The sequence below is a fragment of the Zophobas morio genome, unplaced genomic scaffold, assembly GCF_036711695.1.
Source record: "Zophobas morio isolate AGI-343-1 ecotype UQ-CSIRO unplaced genomic scaffold, CSIRO_AGI_Zmor_V1 ptg000024l, whole genome shotgun sequence".
NCBI classification, from domain to species: Eukaryota; Metazoa; Arthropoda; class Insecta; order Coleoptera; family Tenebrionidae; genus Zophobas; species Zophobas morio.
In genome coordinates, this window is record NW_026972129.1 from 16,188,294 (window position 1) to 16,204,068 (window position 15,775).

The following is a 15,775-nucleotide window of genomic DNA, read 5'->3' on the forward strand; positions in this document are numbered from 1 at the left end:
TTAATTGTTTGTCAAACGCTATACAGGAACCATTAATCTGAATTGTAAACTTTAAAATTACATTAATCCAACAATATTTGACAAAAACACAGACACCTACACAACTCTATTGATGAAAATTATCACGTCTGCACATACCGGCGTATGTTTATTAATGAATCCTGTGATGTTGTTATTAAAAGCATCAATCTAATTTTCGTTTAGATAGGTCATGTCTGTGCAACTCGTCAAGAGAAGCAAGCAACTTCATTGGAAAACGCTAATTATTGTTACCAAATGGACATAAAATGCACGTCGGGTTCGTTTAGGAGTGTGTATATAAAATGTGAACAAATTTGATAAAAGTTATTTGAAGAACAATTATTCTCAGAAAGTTTATTAGACATTTTGTATTTACCTGAATTTTGTCATTTCTGATATTATTGTTGTGTTCTTCAATTAAATTAATTTCTTTAATTTTGACAATAAAAGTAACATTTTTTTGCAAAACTAAACCTACTTTTACTGTAGTTCCTGGTTCCTGAATATACGAAGGATTTATTATATTTGTGCTGTTCTTTTGGTTTATTCTTGAATTTATATACTAGACATTAATGCCTCGCTCATTTCGTAAAATTTACACTCGTTCCACAATGAAGCTTGTCACAATTGGTTACGTAAATAGCTAGTACGTAAGATTAATTTACATACATATACAGACATAACTTTGTTGTAATTGCTTATTAATATTAAAAATGGCATAACATACATTAATTAAGTAGAATATATACGAACGCAGGGGGCACACGATACTTATAAGAGACGTGTTACAATATTTAATTCGCAAATTAGACCATATAGTAACACAAATATAAGCAGGTTTAATCTCACGGACGAAATTGAATCACTTGGGAAAATACACAGAATTTTAAACAAACAATGGCAATAAATGTAAATATTAGGGTAAAGGTGAAAATCTCGGACAGGTATTTGTTCAATACCCTATGTATTTAACCTGTCTATTTATATACACACCCGAAAAATGTTTACAACCGAATATGTTATTTTAAATTCAATGAAGCATATAATTTATTAAACAAATCATCAGCACAGAACTACGTACGAAAATTTATATGGTCACAGGAATAATGCCTGTAGTTTTTATTTCATTGTGAATTCCAGACACGAATTTCTAGCACCCCTAGGCACGTTTTCTATGATCGATCATCGACATGACACTCGTTTAACTCTAGATAATGCAAGACTGAATTTGTGGAATAATGCTCTAAATTTAAATTGTTACAAAGTATAACTTTGGGTGGCAGTTAGAGATCAGATTAGGTGGAATTGTTATAGACGTTTGTAGTGAATTATAATTGCTGATTATTCCCAAAATATTAAGTATAGTTTTCAGACTATAATTCTCTACGACGCCGTTATCAATATCGGTAGATTACATTATTATGTTGTAGAACACGGTCAAATGTTACACATTTATAGTCTTAGTGGCTATGATGACTACATGGCGTGTTATTACTAACAACGTTCTCATTAATATTCAAGACCTTCTATTACTTTAGCTGATTTATGTCTACACATAATACTAAAGGCTTCGAAATATTTACGCACTAAATAATGGTTAATGGATTAATTCATGGTTAACTAATAGTTTTATTATTCAATGGGCGTGCAAATTTTTTTCGCTTAAAAAAAAACACAGAAGATGTAAATTTGTTGGTTTTAAATTCATTAAAACTCAGATGATATTGCAGTACGTAGGTTTTAACTGTACTAGAAAAACTCATAATGACTGTATTTTTGTGTAGGAGTGAACATATCCGTAAACGAAACGAAAATAAAGTTGAATTATAATTTAGACCAAGCAGAAATTCAGTGTCCATTTGTAAAAGAAACAAAGGTGCAGTTAGAATCACAATAAAAGAAATTACACACGTGGGATGCTAGTAAAAGCATTTGTTTGTTACTCTCAAAATTAAAATGATGAAAGTGTGCAGGAAAAAACCTAATGGTTTCATTAATTAAATATATGTCGCAGAAGGTGTTATATTTAGCGGTGTATTATAGGTGTGAAGAACGTTTATTTATTTTAATTGTTGCACGATTATCAAGTTTTCAACTTGATACTAATGACATTTTGTTTCTGGTATACAGAGTGTTTTGGAAAGTGTGGGCCGAAACTTAGATGACAACATAGCCAACATTAACAAGTACAAAAAATAATTCACGCATATTGACAAGACAACTGGAAAGTGTAGTTTTTGACTGTCGTAAAGCATACATATAGTTAATGATAAAACTTACCTTTTTCATCGCCATGGATTTACAAAATTTAGACAATAAAATTCGCTGAATAATGAAGGTAAGTGTTAAACTCTAAAGAGTTGTCGCATGAAAGGCAGCAATTTTTAGAAAAATGTTATTCATACCTTTTTTCCATATTAACGGCAGAATTTACACCCGAAGTTTGGCCCAGATTTTCCGAAATACCCTGTATATTATTTCTAAGGTGCGAGCACTGAATCACAAAGAATTTTCAAAGATTCCAATACACATTCCATGTTACGGCTAAGTTGAGACAAAATTCTTGAACATGATAATTAAAATTAAAATTTACATTAAAATATATACCTAGATCCTTGATATGATTAGCTCGAGTTAGATTCTTGTTATAGGGGTTTGACGTTTCTAATTACTGAAAAAATCGATCCATATTCGACGTTTAGTAAGTTTCCACATATCATATTTTGTAAAACAAGTTTTTGTTTGACATGATGTTACTTGAGTTTGTCGTTGCTTTTTATTGTCCTTCACAACTATCGGATTAAACTATAAACCATAAATTTTTAACGAGTTTTTTCATTTTATACTTTTATTAAGAAACCATCCCAGAGGTAGTTGTAAAAATGAAACATAAACTACGTCTCTCTTTGGAAAGTTTTATAACGGCGGTTGTTTCTAGAGCTGGGACGAAACATTCTAATAAAACGTTTTTTTATAATTACAAAAAATCGACCTAAAGTTATTGAGGAAAATATTATCTCGACTTTGAGGCACAGTTCTGTACGTTAGAACGCATTACACAACAAAGATTTAACTATTAATTCTCAATTTTTAGTAAATACAGGTAATGCAAGCAGTAAAATGACGCTACTTTGTTCTAGAACTTTCAATGAAACTAAATGGGTCGTGTATAAAATAATAAAAAAATGCATATGCAGACGACAAAACCCAAGCGGAACCCTGACTTTTCACGTACAAAGAAAAAATGTTGTTGCCGAGTCGACAAAGCTTACACGCTGAAAAGCGTTAATATTATAGTAGCTGACTCCACTCGAAAAACAATAGAATAATAACGCCATAACAAAAAAAATAATTTTAATCGAAGTTCTATAACATTATTGTTAGTGCGTTAACTAAAATTTTAAAATAAATTGCAAGATTTTAATCTACACATTTTGAGATTAGTTTTTGAAACATCTTAGTAGATAATACTCATCCAGGTTCTGTGTGATGTAGGAATTTTAAAGAGGGTTATGTATATATTAAAATCAAAACACGACTCGGTCGCTTGAATCGTCTTAAAAACTTCTAAAATTAATGAATAACTTCCCACAATAGCCCTAAATCAGTAAAACGTAAACGTTTTATATACAGTTAATGTACGCTATATGTATAGGATGTGTAGGTAGTGATTTATTTTTGATACATAGGGCATTTACAAGCAGATTGAAATAAACAGTAATATTTTCTATTACTGTTCCTATAATTTCATTTAGTTTTTAAATAACTCAGCAATAAAATTCAATAGAATCACTTGTGCGAGTTGTTGAAAATGTATGTAAATGCCAAAGAATTAGATCATAAATAGATAATAAAATTATTGAAAATGTAATGTTAATGTTACGCAAAATAAAAGTGTTTTACTGAGGCAAACTGGATAAAATGTGGGAATACGTCACACAAAAACTGTTTTCAGAATTTTTGAAAAAGCACCGACCAAAATTGAATTCCTATAATACCATCAACATTAGCAAATATTTAAAGAGGATAAAAGAACGAGGATGGAATTTTGTGAAATTCTAATCGGGCCTGCAAATAATGATCAAAATTTTATTGCCCGCATTTTATTTACAGAAGAATTTAAGTTTCCGTTAAGTGGTAAAATTCACAGACAAAAGTAAATAAAATCTGGGAGGATTTAAACACAATATCACATTATTGGACGGATAGTGGTAGTATAATTAATTCATCGGCCTACAACGTCGTCAGATTTGGTTCCAAATGATTTCTTCTATTAGAGCTATTTGCATGACCTTCTGTACTCAGATAGAGCATACAGAGACATGGAAGAATCGACAGTTGCTATAATTTAAAGTTCACACCGAACAAGAAGAAATTTTTATGACAGATTAGATTTTTTTGGTAGTTATTGTATTTTTGTTGTTCGAAGAATTTATTTTTACATAATACTTAAATCTCATTCTAATAAAAAATTAATAATTTAGTCAGCCTACAATAATTTAGTGAAATTAAATTTGCAATACTACATTGATTTTTTAAATTGACTTAAGTATACCACCCGTTATATTGAGGCACAGAATGAGGAAGTCCCTGACTTGATTATTATCGATGAAAGAGGTAATGATTTACAGGAACAGAAAACACACGTTGCTAATGGCAAAAAAATGCTACATTAATAATTTAACGTCGCACATATAGCAGAATTAGTATAATCAATAACTTATCACATATTTATAAGCAAACGATTGAATGAGGTGGAGTTCATGTTTACCAAACCAAAGAGATTATGAGGCGATAGTTCGTTTAAGCTAAGCTTTTTTTGCCTTCAGCAAGCGATATCAATTGATAATGAGGGTGGTTCCGTAAGAGAGTAATTTGATGTCTTAAATTATACCTCAAAATTAAACTGAAGATGATAAAACACTAAGCAAAATTTTGCGTTACTTATAGGTTGAAGGTAAAAAAATTACCAATTGTTTACTTTTACGAGATGAAGAGTATAACTATGATGTAAGTATATGAATATTTAGAATGTCTATTTTGGACAATAATAATAACGTTTATGGATATCCAGCAAACTAAAGGCCTAGATTAGGCTATAAAATACCTATAGGAGATATGCATCGGACGATCAGTATTGATTGTAATCAATCACAGTATAGACGGACGTTCTTACCCTGAATGATATGGATAATTGCGGTGCCCAACGCCACTTTTTATGAATAGAACATTGCGGAAATAAATTTAAATAAATTAAATAATTATTGTACAATTTTTTAAATTTATTAATGCTTCCACGTAAAAAGTTTACTACAGCCTTGATGTTTAATTTTTGTTTCAATTCACCTTTATCAATGAATAATGACACTTAAAAAATGTTGATACGGCCAACGCCATAATTCAGCCTACACCCACATTTGCTTTTCCGCTTTGATTTGGTTTTCCTTTGTCGCCTGTGATCGAATTTTAAAATTAAAAATCAGTTCTATTAAGAGCTTTCGTTACGTTATTGTTGAAAAATGGCATTTTCGTTGAAAGTTGAAGCGTTATTTTTACAATGGTCAGAAAGTGGAAGATGTTTGTCAGTTTTGTGTTCACGAAACTTGAGATGAATTCCATCAACAATTTCCCAATGTTCTTGTGGACTATGCACAGTGCTCCAGTATTCTGAAACGTTGCGTAACTCAGCTTCTAGAAATGGAAAGTTTAGAAAAAAGAAAATCAAGTGGCAAATCAAAATCCAAAAGAACTCCAAAAAACATCGAGAATTCTCTTTGAACATTTATTAGACATTTGACGCTCTTGTCACCCAATACTCAGATTGATTTAGACCTGTATCTGTATAGATTGACATGTATCCAGGAATTACAAGAATATGATTTTCCATGTTTATCGAGAAGCAGAGAAAGTTCGACGATATCAACCAGACATTTTCGGTGGGGTATTTTCAACAAGATGGTGCCACAGCATATACAGCTAGAACCAAAATTGCTCTGTTTTTTACAAATCGGATCATCAGTCGAAAAAGAAATAAGCTGAAAACTAAGGTCTTTTCCTATGACCACATCAGATAAACTCAATTTACGATACTCTATTTACAAAGTAAACGAATTAAGGCGAAGGATTACTGCAAATATTTTTTTAAAAACTCTGCTCTTTCAGTAACGTTTAATAGAATTGTTAAAAATACTGATAAAATATTTGGATTATAAAATATTTTGATTAATTTGTTGTAAATTTTATACACACTGTACAATGTAGTGTACATGTGTTGACAGGTTTTATTAATTTCACAATAAAAAGTGTCTAACCGCCGTAAAGTCACTTGGGGAAGATTTATTTTGATACATTTTGAAAACGATTGACAGTTTTTCATAACGGCTGTTCAATTAAACAATCACAGAGTGGTTACACATGTGACATAAATGGTTTGTTTTAAAATGTAAGGTTATGTTTCTGCCACATGGATGTTATAACAATAGACATATGGTTTGTCTCAAATAAAATTTCAATTGAGAATTTGATTTGCGAGTTTTATTTTTTTATGAGAAACCCTATAAGTTAATATAGAGACATGTAATGTAATGTAATGTTAAAGTAAATGTAAAGGAGCGTACTTTGCGTATGTTTCAAATGAGTTTTTTTTACAAAATTTTGTGATACGTCATCAACATTTTTGCAAGCACACTTATATCAATTTGTATAGCTTCAGAATAATACTAATAATAACAGTCTTGTACTAGTGAGCCGTTCCTGATTTAATCAATAAAATAAAAAAAAATGAATTGCAAAATGTTGTTACAGAATTTTGATTTAAAAAAAAACTCTATACGGAATCATAAACTACACGTATTGGAGTATGCTATTACAATCGTTTCCAAAAAATTTTGAGCAAGATGGGCAAATCAGGTTCTTATAGATCAATGAAAAGCAATGGGAATATGATTTTCATGTCAACGTCATTTGCCACAAATTTTTTGGAAACGACGGTATATACAATTTAAATAAAACCCATTTATTATGTCCAATTTTGACGTACCTTCATCAAACTGTTACTGGAGAAGATTAATAAAATTTAAAGTGTGACGGGGCTTCTTAATCATAATCATAAATAAAATGCAATATATGGATTATACCGCTTACATTTATTAATGTTACAAAAATTATGTTGCCTAGTGTTACCAAAGAAAAAAAGACCCGTACGATTCTTTAAGGACTACACATTAACATAATTTTTAACAATACAGAGAGTTCGTTTTTAAGGAACTTTTTAACGAAACACCCTATATATTTTTACATATTTTGATTGACCTCTTCTTAGGCTTTACAAATACCGTTTTTTTTTTTTAATTCCGATGCTACATTGCCACGATATTCAATTTTTTTTTAATTTTTTAGCAATGGAAAGGTTTACAAAAAAATTCGCAATATAGGGTTATTTTTAAAGTCAATGTTACAGTATTTTGTGGAAGGATAAATAAAGGTACGCAGTACACGTTCTGTTGTGGTATCAACTAAACCAAATTTTAATATACAAAGAAAAAAAATCTAAAATTTTACAGTTTTCAAATATCGATATTTCAGTTTTTTCAAATCGAGCAGCCTGTTAACAGCGTCTCTTAAAAAACCAAAAAGTGACTTTCAATTTTAAATATAGAAAATGCTCAGCAAAAAAGAAAGAGATTTAGGATAAGATGCAGTAGCAAAATATGGGGTGTACTATTCGAAAAAACTGAAGTATCGATACTTAAATACTCAGTGTAGGACTACATTATTTTATAAAATTTAAAACACATTTACTATGTACAATTTTGTGGTAACATCATATTGTTGGCGAGGATGAATAGAAAAGTTTGATGAACGTTTTATCATTTAGATGATATTCATAGTACATATATAAAATTTGACAACAGCCAGTAGTTTCGGAGACTATCTGCTTTACAAGAATCTACACGGACGGCGGACAGACAGACAGACAGACAGAAACAGGCGTCGTATTTTTTCGTATTCTAGGAGTCATAATACATCGAAAAAATATGAATGTAGCCAGGCGCCCGTTGGACTCGATTATAATACTTAGATACGTTAAACAAATCCAGTACACTAGAACCATACAGCCAAATTTGGTAGAATGTTTATTGTTTATAAATTCGTGTTGAGTTTTTACTCTATACATTCAAATTTTTAGAAAAAAATCAAAATTGTACCAATATTATTTTGCAGTATAACTTAATCAATTCGTTTAACCCTCCCAAAAAATTTTGTCACCTTAAAATTTTGCGAAATAAATTCTAAAATTTGTAAAATATTACGACTTTATACTTGTGGTATGTTTAAATATGCAGTCATATTTTTTAGGATTACCTATACATTAATTTTACACTGCATCTATTCAAATTGATATGTATCTCCTTGGTAAAATGTTAATGACGTCATCACTCACTTGAAACTTATGCACAGCTTGCTTCTTTAACTGTACGTTAATAGCCCACACATATCTTTATTTTAATTTATAGGAGTTATCAATTTATCATAAAATAAAGAAAATTTAGTAAAGTCAAATTTTATTATTTTTGAATATGTATTTGTTATGTATGAATTTAATCTTTCTTCGTAATTTGTTTGCCATGTCTGAGTATCGTTGAAGTTAATTTTCCTACAATGTTTTTTCTTGAAAATATTTTTAATCAGCTCAGTGGAATACCATTTGGGAAATGAAAATGTTTTAAAGCGCGATAACGGAACAAATTATGCAATTATTTACTCGTGTAAGTTCCTAAGAGAAAAATTTGCATGCATCATTAATGTTATTTGTACTATAAGTTTATTCCAAGACTTATGGCCACGACAACAGCATAGACTGAGTAAATCAGCTTTTCTAAAATTGTAGAAGTAGTAACTATGTATGAAACTAAAACTAGGAACCTGTTCAAAATATTAAATTTTAGCACTCTATTGAAGGCTGATGAACGATTCGTTCGAAAATGGACGAAAAGTTGAAAACCTATTCAAATTCTGTTATTAACTCCGGCTGTGAAAGTTTTCTATTTCTCTTCTTTGATAAGGTGGATAAATTTAAATTTTTAGAGAGGGTTGACAGCAACTAGAATCTAAAACATCAATTGCAACAAAATACACCATATTTTTATAAAAATGTTCAGAAAAATTGACATCATCCTGTGACCAAATCTCAGTACATAGACGATAAAATGTTTTAATACAATTCGTCTAATTTAATTTTGAAGATTTGGAAGAGTGATCGTATAATTTTCTACACTTAATGACCCTTGGGATATTTGAAAACATTTTTTTATTCTCTGGTAGCAAGTTGGTTGCGGTATTCTTTGCGAATAATGAAACATTGATTACGTTGTCTCGGCGAAGATCTCGTTCCAGGTATACATTATCTTCCCCCAATAGACGTTAATTTTATTTGGATAGGCCTAGACCCGACTTACTGTGATTTCACCCCACTGTCTAGAGTCTTTACTATTCACATTCGGGGAGACTTTCATAAGAATCTTTAGACACCTGTCATCATCCTCCTGAAATTTATTGTCACACAATTTTTGACTTGACCCTAAATGCAGGTTAACGTTGTTTTGTTGAGTCTTAGTTTTCTGGTCGCTTTAACAAACTTTGGATTTACTGCCTGCCGCATGTCAGACTCTAACCCCACGAGCCGCCACTGCCTCTCCGTACGAGATCATCTCATGCAAACCAGACGCTGGACCACCAGCCAAAAGACTTCATGACGAATTTGTAGAGCCCTTCGGAAATGCTCTCCACAACGGCGTGGAGGATTGTGCGTAAACAATGTTGTCTTGGGGGCTCTGGGGGGCCCTCCAACTGCCAATCAATGATATAGGGGGCAGTGCGCGCGCGCGTCGCACCTGGAGCCCACTTCGGCCCATTCTATTCGCGACTTCGCCCCGGTCGGCCGCGATAATGTGAACTGTTGATCCTCTTCGCTCACGACGCTGTTTATCCTTTACGGCATGGTGTAAAGGTAAGGGACCGTTTTGTTGTTGTTTCGATGTTCGTGCAGATTCCTCGCTGGGATTTCGGGGATTTGCGGCCTGCTCTCTGCTATTGCGATCTTCGATGATATTTGCGAATAGCGCAAATAAATTCGCGATTTTTTTTTCCGTTTCATGACGAAGCTACAGGTTTTATGGCAGAGCTGTGAATGAGACAGGCGAAGTTGGACGGTCGTACAGTTAATAAAAAGTTAAATGGCTTTGTACTTTTGCGTCCGGAGTAATTTCCCACCGCACTGTTAATAACAGGCCTGCGAATTTGAACTTTATCAAATTGGTTTTTCGCAATTGACATACGCGGATTTCGGACGAAGCGCTTTTAATTTGGATTTAAGCTTCAGGTTGTGGGTTTGGAACCTTGTTCTGTACAGTGTGTAAATTGTGTTAGGCTTATCATGGTTAAATGAGTCCTATTTATACAGTTTTTTTCAAATTAAAGCGCGGACTTTTTAATTGCGCTGGCAGTAGAACATAGTTGGTGTTTTAGTGGCCTGTCAAGTTTTTGATATATTAGTTTTGAAAAATGCACACTTATTATACTAAAATACACAATGTGAGGGCGCAGTGCGTTTGCATTAAGATAACCTTTTTAATAAATAAAAATATTGATATTTTATTTAGGTGGATGTTGACACATTCGTTTTTTAATTACATAATTGCAAAATTTAAAATCATGTATAGTTAAAAAATAGTTGCAAGTAAAATACTGAAAATAGAAAGCGACACATGAACTGATATTATTTATTATCAGTTGTTACAAATTTTCAGCAGATTTTTTTGTCGCAAATTTTATATTTCAACTCAACAGCGCTCAGTATGGATTGCGGAAACATAAATGTTATTCATGTGCCAGATATCACAGGTTTTTTGTAACGAATTTTTATTGGGTTCCAGGAAGAGTAAACCTCGTTTCATTCTTTTTTTTTTTACTTTTTCTATAAATAAAAAATATGTGTGGCGTGCTGAAAATATGGAGTTGGTTAAACGTTAAAAGGTTATTTATGTATGTTCAACAAACCAGTTCGATGTCTAATACATTTTTAGCTCATCTTGCCTACAATTTTTTTTCTACGACTGTGGGGATTAAAAATCATGCAAGTTACGTATGCTTAAAAATTTAATTCAAATGTAATTGACAATTATATTTAGCATTTAATTCTTTAATATACGTTTGTAAATAATTCCAAAATCCTGCAGCCATATTATAACAGAATGAGCTAGAATTGTTGCGACAGATAACTGCAAATATTTATAATTTTGTATTTTTAGCACCTTTGTTTTAGCCTCATTAAAAAGTAACGAAGAGAAATTTAATTTTTTTACTTCTAAGAAATTACGGTAAAACTTCATTGTTTTCGTTTAATTTTATCATCACAATTTGTTTTTACGGAACATTGAAATATTTATTTGCTATAAAGCAGAAAAATCTATAAAATTAGCGGCTCGCTTCATTCAGTAAAGCATTAATAAACAAATTACATTTAACCAGTTCACTAAAATTATTAAATTGAACCTACAACTAATACATACCCTGTGGAAACTAGTTACGGAATAAATTCAATAAATTCAAAACTAATTGTATTAATCGAAAACGCTGAAATACACCAGTTTGTATTTCTAATTTGAGTAATTACGCTATTTTTAGGTTGCTGTAATTAATTTTGATGTGATCACCTTTCGAATTATGATGTCATATGCTTTTTATGGTATTTGTGAATCTTTTCAAGGAACCCACACTTGTTACCCCTATTTTTACCACACGTTTGTGTGATATGTTGTATGTTAATATTCTTTGGTTAGATAAAATCTGTATTTCAAAAAATATTGGTGATGCAAATACCGCGTTATCAGAAATGACTGAGCCGGTTGGCACTACTTTTTAAATCAAAATATGAACTTTTCTTGCGTGTATGTTGCTATAAGGGAAATGATTCTGTAACAGATATTATGTCAGTCTTGACTACTGATACCTGGAAATTATAGAAAATATCTAAATTTCAACTAAAATCCTAGGATTGCCAACAGACTGAGTTATTTCTGATCACGCGGTGTCACGTAGGATGTAATAAATGTCAGGCATAACCTAACTTTTTAAAAAATTTGAGTATGTTTGCTTCCTGTTTTGTAAAAATTATTATCATTTAAATAGAAATCACAGTTACGTTTCAAAAGTATTGAAGATAAACTACCAAAAATTATACAGTGTCGACAAGAAATCAACAGTTTAAAAAAGTTTTGGAGGTGCCAAAAATAATTACTTCTATTGATTTTGATAAATGTTTCTTTTTAACTACTAAGTAAGTAATTAACTTAATATAAAAAAATCCAACACAAATTAATGTAAAGGTGATCAAAATATTGCGCAATAACTCTGGGGCACTTTGTTAAGGACTGTTCGTTGAGCAAAGAAAAAATAATTTAATATTATGCTTCACCATATTTTAATTCACGATTTAGTAATGGGTGTATAAAATTCATTGGATTTTCATTATTAAAAATAATTTTTGGAAGTATTGTAACTTTATCCACCGTTTTCTTTGTTTTATTAAAAAAAGTTCTAAAATTTGTTTAGAATGAATCTGACAACAGTGATTAATTTTTTACTTTTTTTCATTTTTCGCGAACTTGACCTGTGAACTTAATAAGTGATAACTGATGTACTCAAAACTGATGTATAAATAAATTTTAAATTTATTTGTTTATTTATAATATACTCTGTACAAAAGTCACTAAGCGCGTAGTCCTCGACATCTTATTATTTAATTATTAGATACCGAAAAAAAGTCAAAAAAATGAAATTTTACGGTTTTTTGAGAACTTTAAATATACAGGAATGTTATGTTTAAAGGCGCAACACACAAATTAGTTTTTTTTTTAATGAAACACCCTATATATTTTTACATATTTTGATTGGCCGGTTCTTAGGCTTTACAACCACAGTTTTCGTTTGAAATTTTAGCAGAGGAAGGGTTTACAAAAAAAATCGCAATAGAGATATGTCTTACAATATTTTGTGGAAGAACAAATAAAGGTACGTGCTTCGTTGTGGTATGAACTAAATCAAATTTTAATATACAGAGTGTTAATAAAAAAATAAAACTTTACAGTTTTCAAATATCGATATTTCAGTTTTCTCAAATGGAAGACCCTGTATTTTATTACTATATGAATTTAATTTCATTTATACCGCAACAAAGCGCATATCTTTCTTTTTCATCTCTCCACTAAATGTTGTAATACAAATTTTAAAAATAACCATACTGTGATTTTTTGTGAAAACTTCAATAAAATTGGAATATTGTGGCAACTTTCACTAAACCGAAAAGAAAGAGAAGTCAATACGACAAACATCTGCATAGAACACTCTATCTTCTACCCACTGTATTTTTGAGACAATTTTTATGATTAAATTTATAAATTAATTCTAAAATTAATTAATATCATGGGGTGCCCACCAACAATTTGAAGATGTCACCTCAAAATTCTCCTTAGTAAATGTTATTTAAATTTTACACCCCCTCCTTTTTAATAAATAATTTTTCTAGTTTAAAAATAAGGAGTGGATTACTAATGGCCATCATATTAGAATCCACTAAAATAAAATAAAAATTAGCCCCACCCACCCACCTCTCTTCTTTTGTGGCGATTTTTACTTCGCAAGCTTAAAAAATGACGAAGGATTGTAATAGGGGCCACCCAGTGCATGGCTACTTTCATGTTTTCTCGACCCTTCATGTCCCTAGATTATGAAATAGTAGGTCTCTCTTGTTCATTTGTCCATCGACTATCGTCTGCCATCTGTCTTAGATTATAGATGGTTAAATGGTAACCACAATTTGTCTAATCATCCTAGTCAACAATTTGATTACGTCACCTCAAAATTTTCCATAGTAAATGCTACTTAAATGTTATATACTCCTGTACTTGTGGTTGATGAATCTTCTTGATTTTACAATTTTACATTTAACAATTTAACTCTGAAATTACAAAATCCAACGCTCTGAAATCTTGCAGGCGTAAAGTTATCGTATCGTAAACATGGCAAATCGCTAATCAAAATGTTTTGTTTAAGTTTACTGTTGGATATTATTTTTAGTCACTTTTTCCGTTTTTTGTGACCTTCTTTTGGTCGTGTTTTTAAAAAGTTAAAATCCAACAAAATGAAGTAAAAATTAGAGAGGTCAGTTAAAATATGTGAACATATATAGAGTGCTTGATTAAAAAAATGTTTTGTATTACACCTTAAAAACAAAATATGTATTTGTATAGTTAAGAGTAATTTTAGAGAATAGTCCTCATAGAACCGTACAACTTGGTCTTTGACTTTTTTTATTTCTAATAATTAAGGAAATATCAAGGAACACGCACTTAATGAATCACCCCGTATATTATATTATAATATACTGAAAGTCCATTCCAAAATAATTGTGTATTTAAATACTCATTTTTCTACCGCGCACGTTTTTTAGTTTTCTAATAGAGCTATTAAAGCACGGAAATGACGTCACGGCAGTTCGTTAATAGCGGAAAGGCGTTCTTTAATAGATCTGGTGTAATTTAGATCGGTAAGATTGGTAGCCATGACGAGAAATGTCAGGCGAATGTCAGTGGCAAATGTCAAATTAAAATTTCCCGAATTTCCGGAGGCGTAAGGACTTCACTAACATCTTCACAAGACATTTTAACCAATTTTAACTTACAAAAACTCGAATTGATTCGAATGACAGGTGTTGTTGCGAAAATTAGAACCTTAAATATTTCGTGAATAGTGTCAGACCAACCTATCACCAACCACGACAAAATTCCCCAGATTTAAAAAAGGCAAATTTCAATTAAATTATGCGAAAAACGTGCGCGGTAGAAAAAATAGTATAAATTACTCGTTCATAAGGCCATTGTGCCACTCATCCTTTATATAACTCGCGGCTTCGCTGCTCGTTCTATAAATTTGAATTCGTGTCTCAATATTTGCCTTATGGAACTCGTTTTTTGATATACTATTATAAATTTGTACTAGAGTTCCAAACTGATGAGACTACATTTTGGACTCAACTTTCAAAAATGCCTCAAAAAAATTAAATATTTTTAGGTACATTCGGTTTTTGTAAAGAGACACATTAAACAATTTATTTTGAGTAAGTTTTGGTAAACTACATCGTTGTATAAAACTTTGTAACTTTTAGTTATAATAATTAACCACACGATAAAACAACAAGGCCAACATTTTTAAAATACATTACCAATCTTTAACATAAAAAATAGAAAAAAAAATTGATATGGAGTATGTTAACATTCAGTGTATTTAACAAAAATATAGTTGGTATCAGAGACCTTAAGTAATACGTTCATTGTAATTGCGATCCACGTATGTGCGCCGTTTTTCTCATAGGTTGTCACGGCAAATCGTGGGAAATTAGTGCGCTTTCTACGGTTTTATGGAAATTTCAGGATCGATCGTGCAAGTTTGAGAATATGCATCTTTTGTACTGAAGAACGTAGTCTTTTCATCAAAATATTCACGATGAATGTAATGCCACTTAAAATTTTCTTTAGAATGTATATTTACACACTGACGATCATTTATAGAGTGGGCATTATGAGTTGATTTTATATATTCAATGAGAAGGATGCTGTAGTGTGTACAAAGGATAAAATATAATTTCCCGGTTTCCAAATTCAAATAATATTGTCCGCTACATTTCAACATCGCGTCA

General features: G+C 31.1%; 1 protein-coding gene across 2 annotated transcripts in view; it reads left to right on the forward strand.

Annotated features, from left to right (window-relative positions):
- Positions 1 to 15,775, forward strand: part of LOC135135257 (BAI1-associated protein 3) — a 262,329-nt gene that overhangs the window by 38,954 nt on the left and 207,600 nt on the right. Inside the window, exon 1 of one of the 2 annotated variants that reach the window (XM_064064284.1) lies at positions 9,939 to 10,030. The exons of the other annotated variant lie outside the window; for it this stretch is intronic. The gene's annotated coding sequence lies outside the window, so the exon portion shown is untranslated. Of the gene's footprint in view, positions 1 to 9,938; positions 10,031 to 15,775 lie in introns of those variants that run through there. 2 annotated transcript variants of the gene reach the window in all.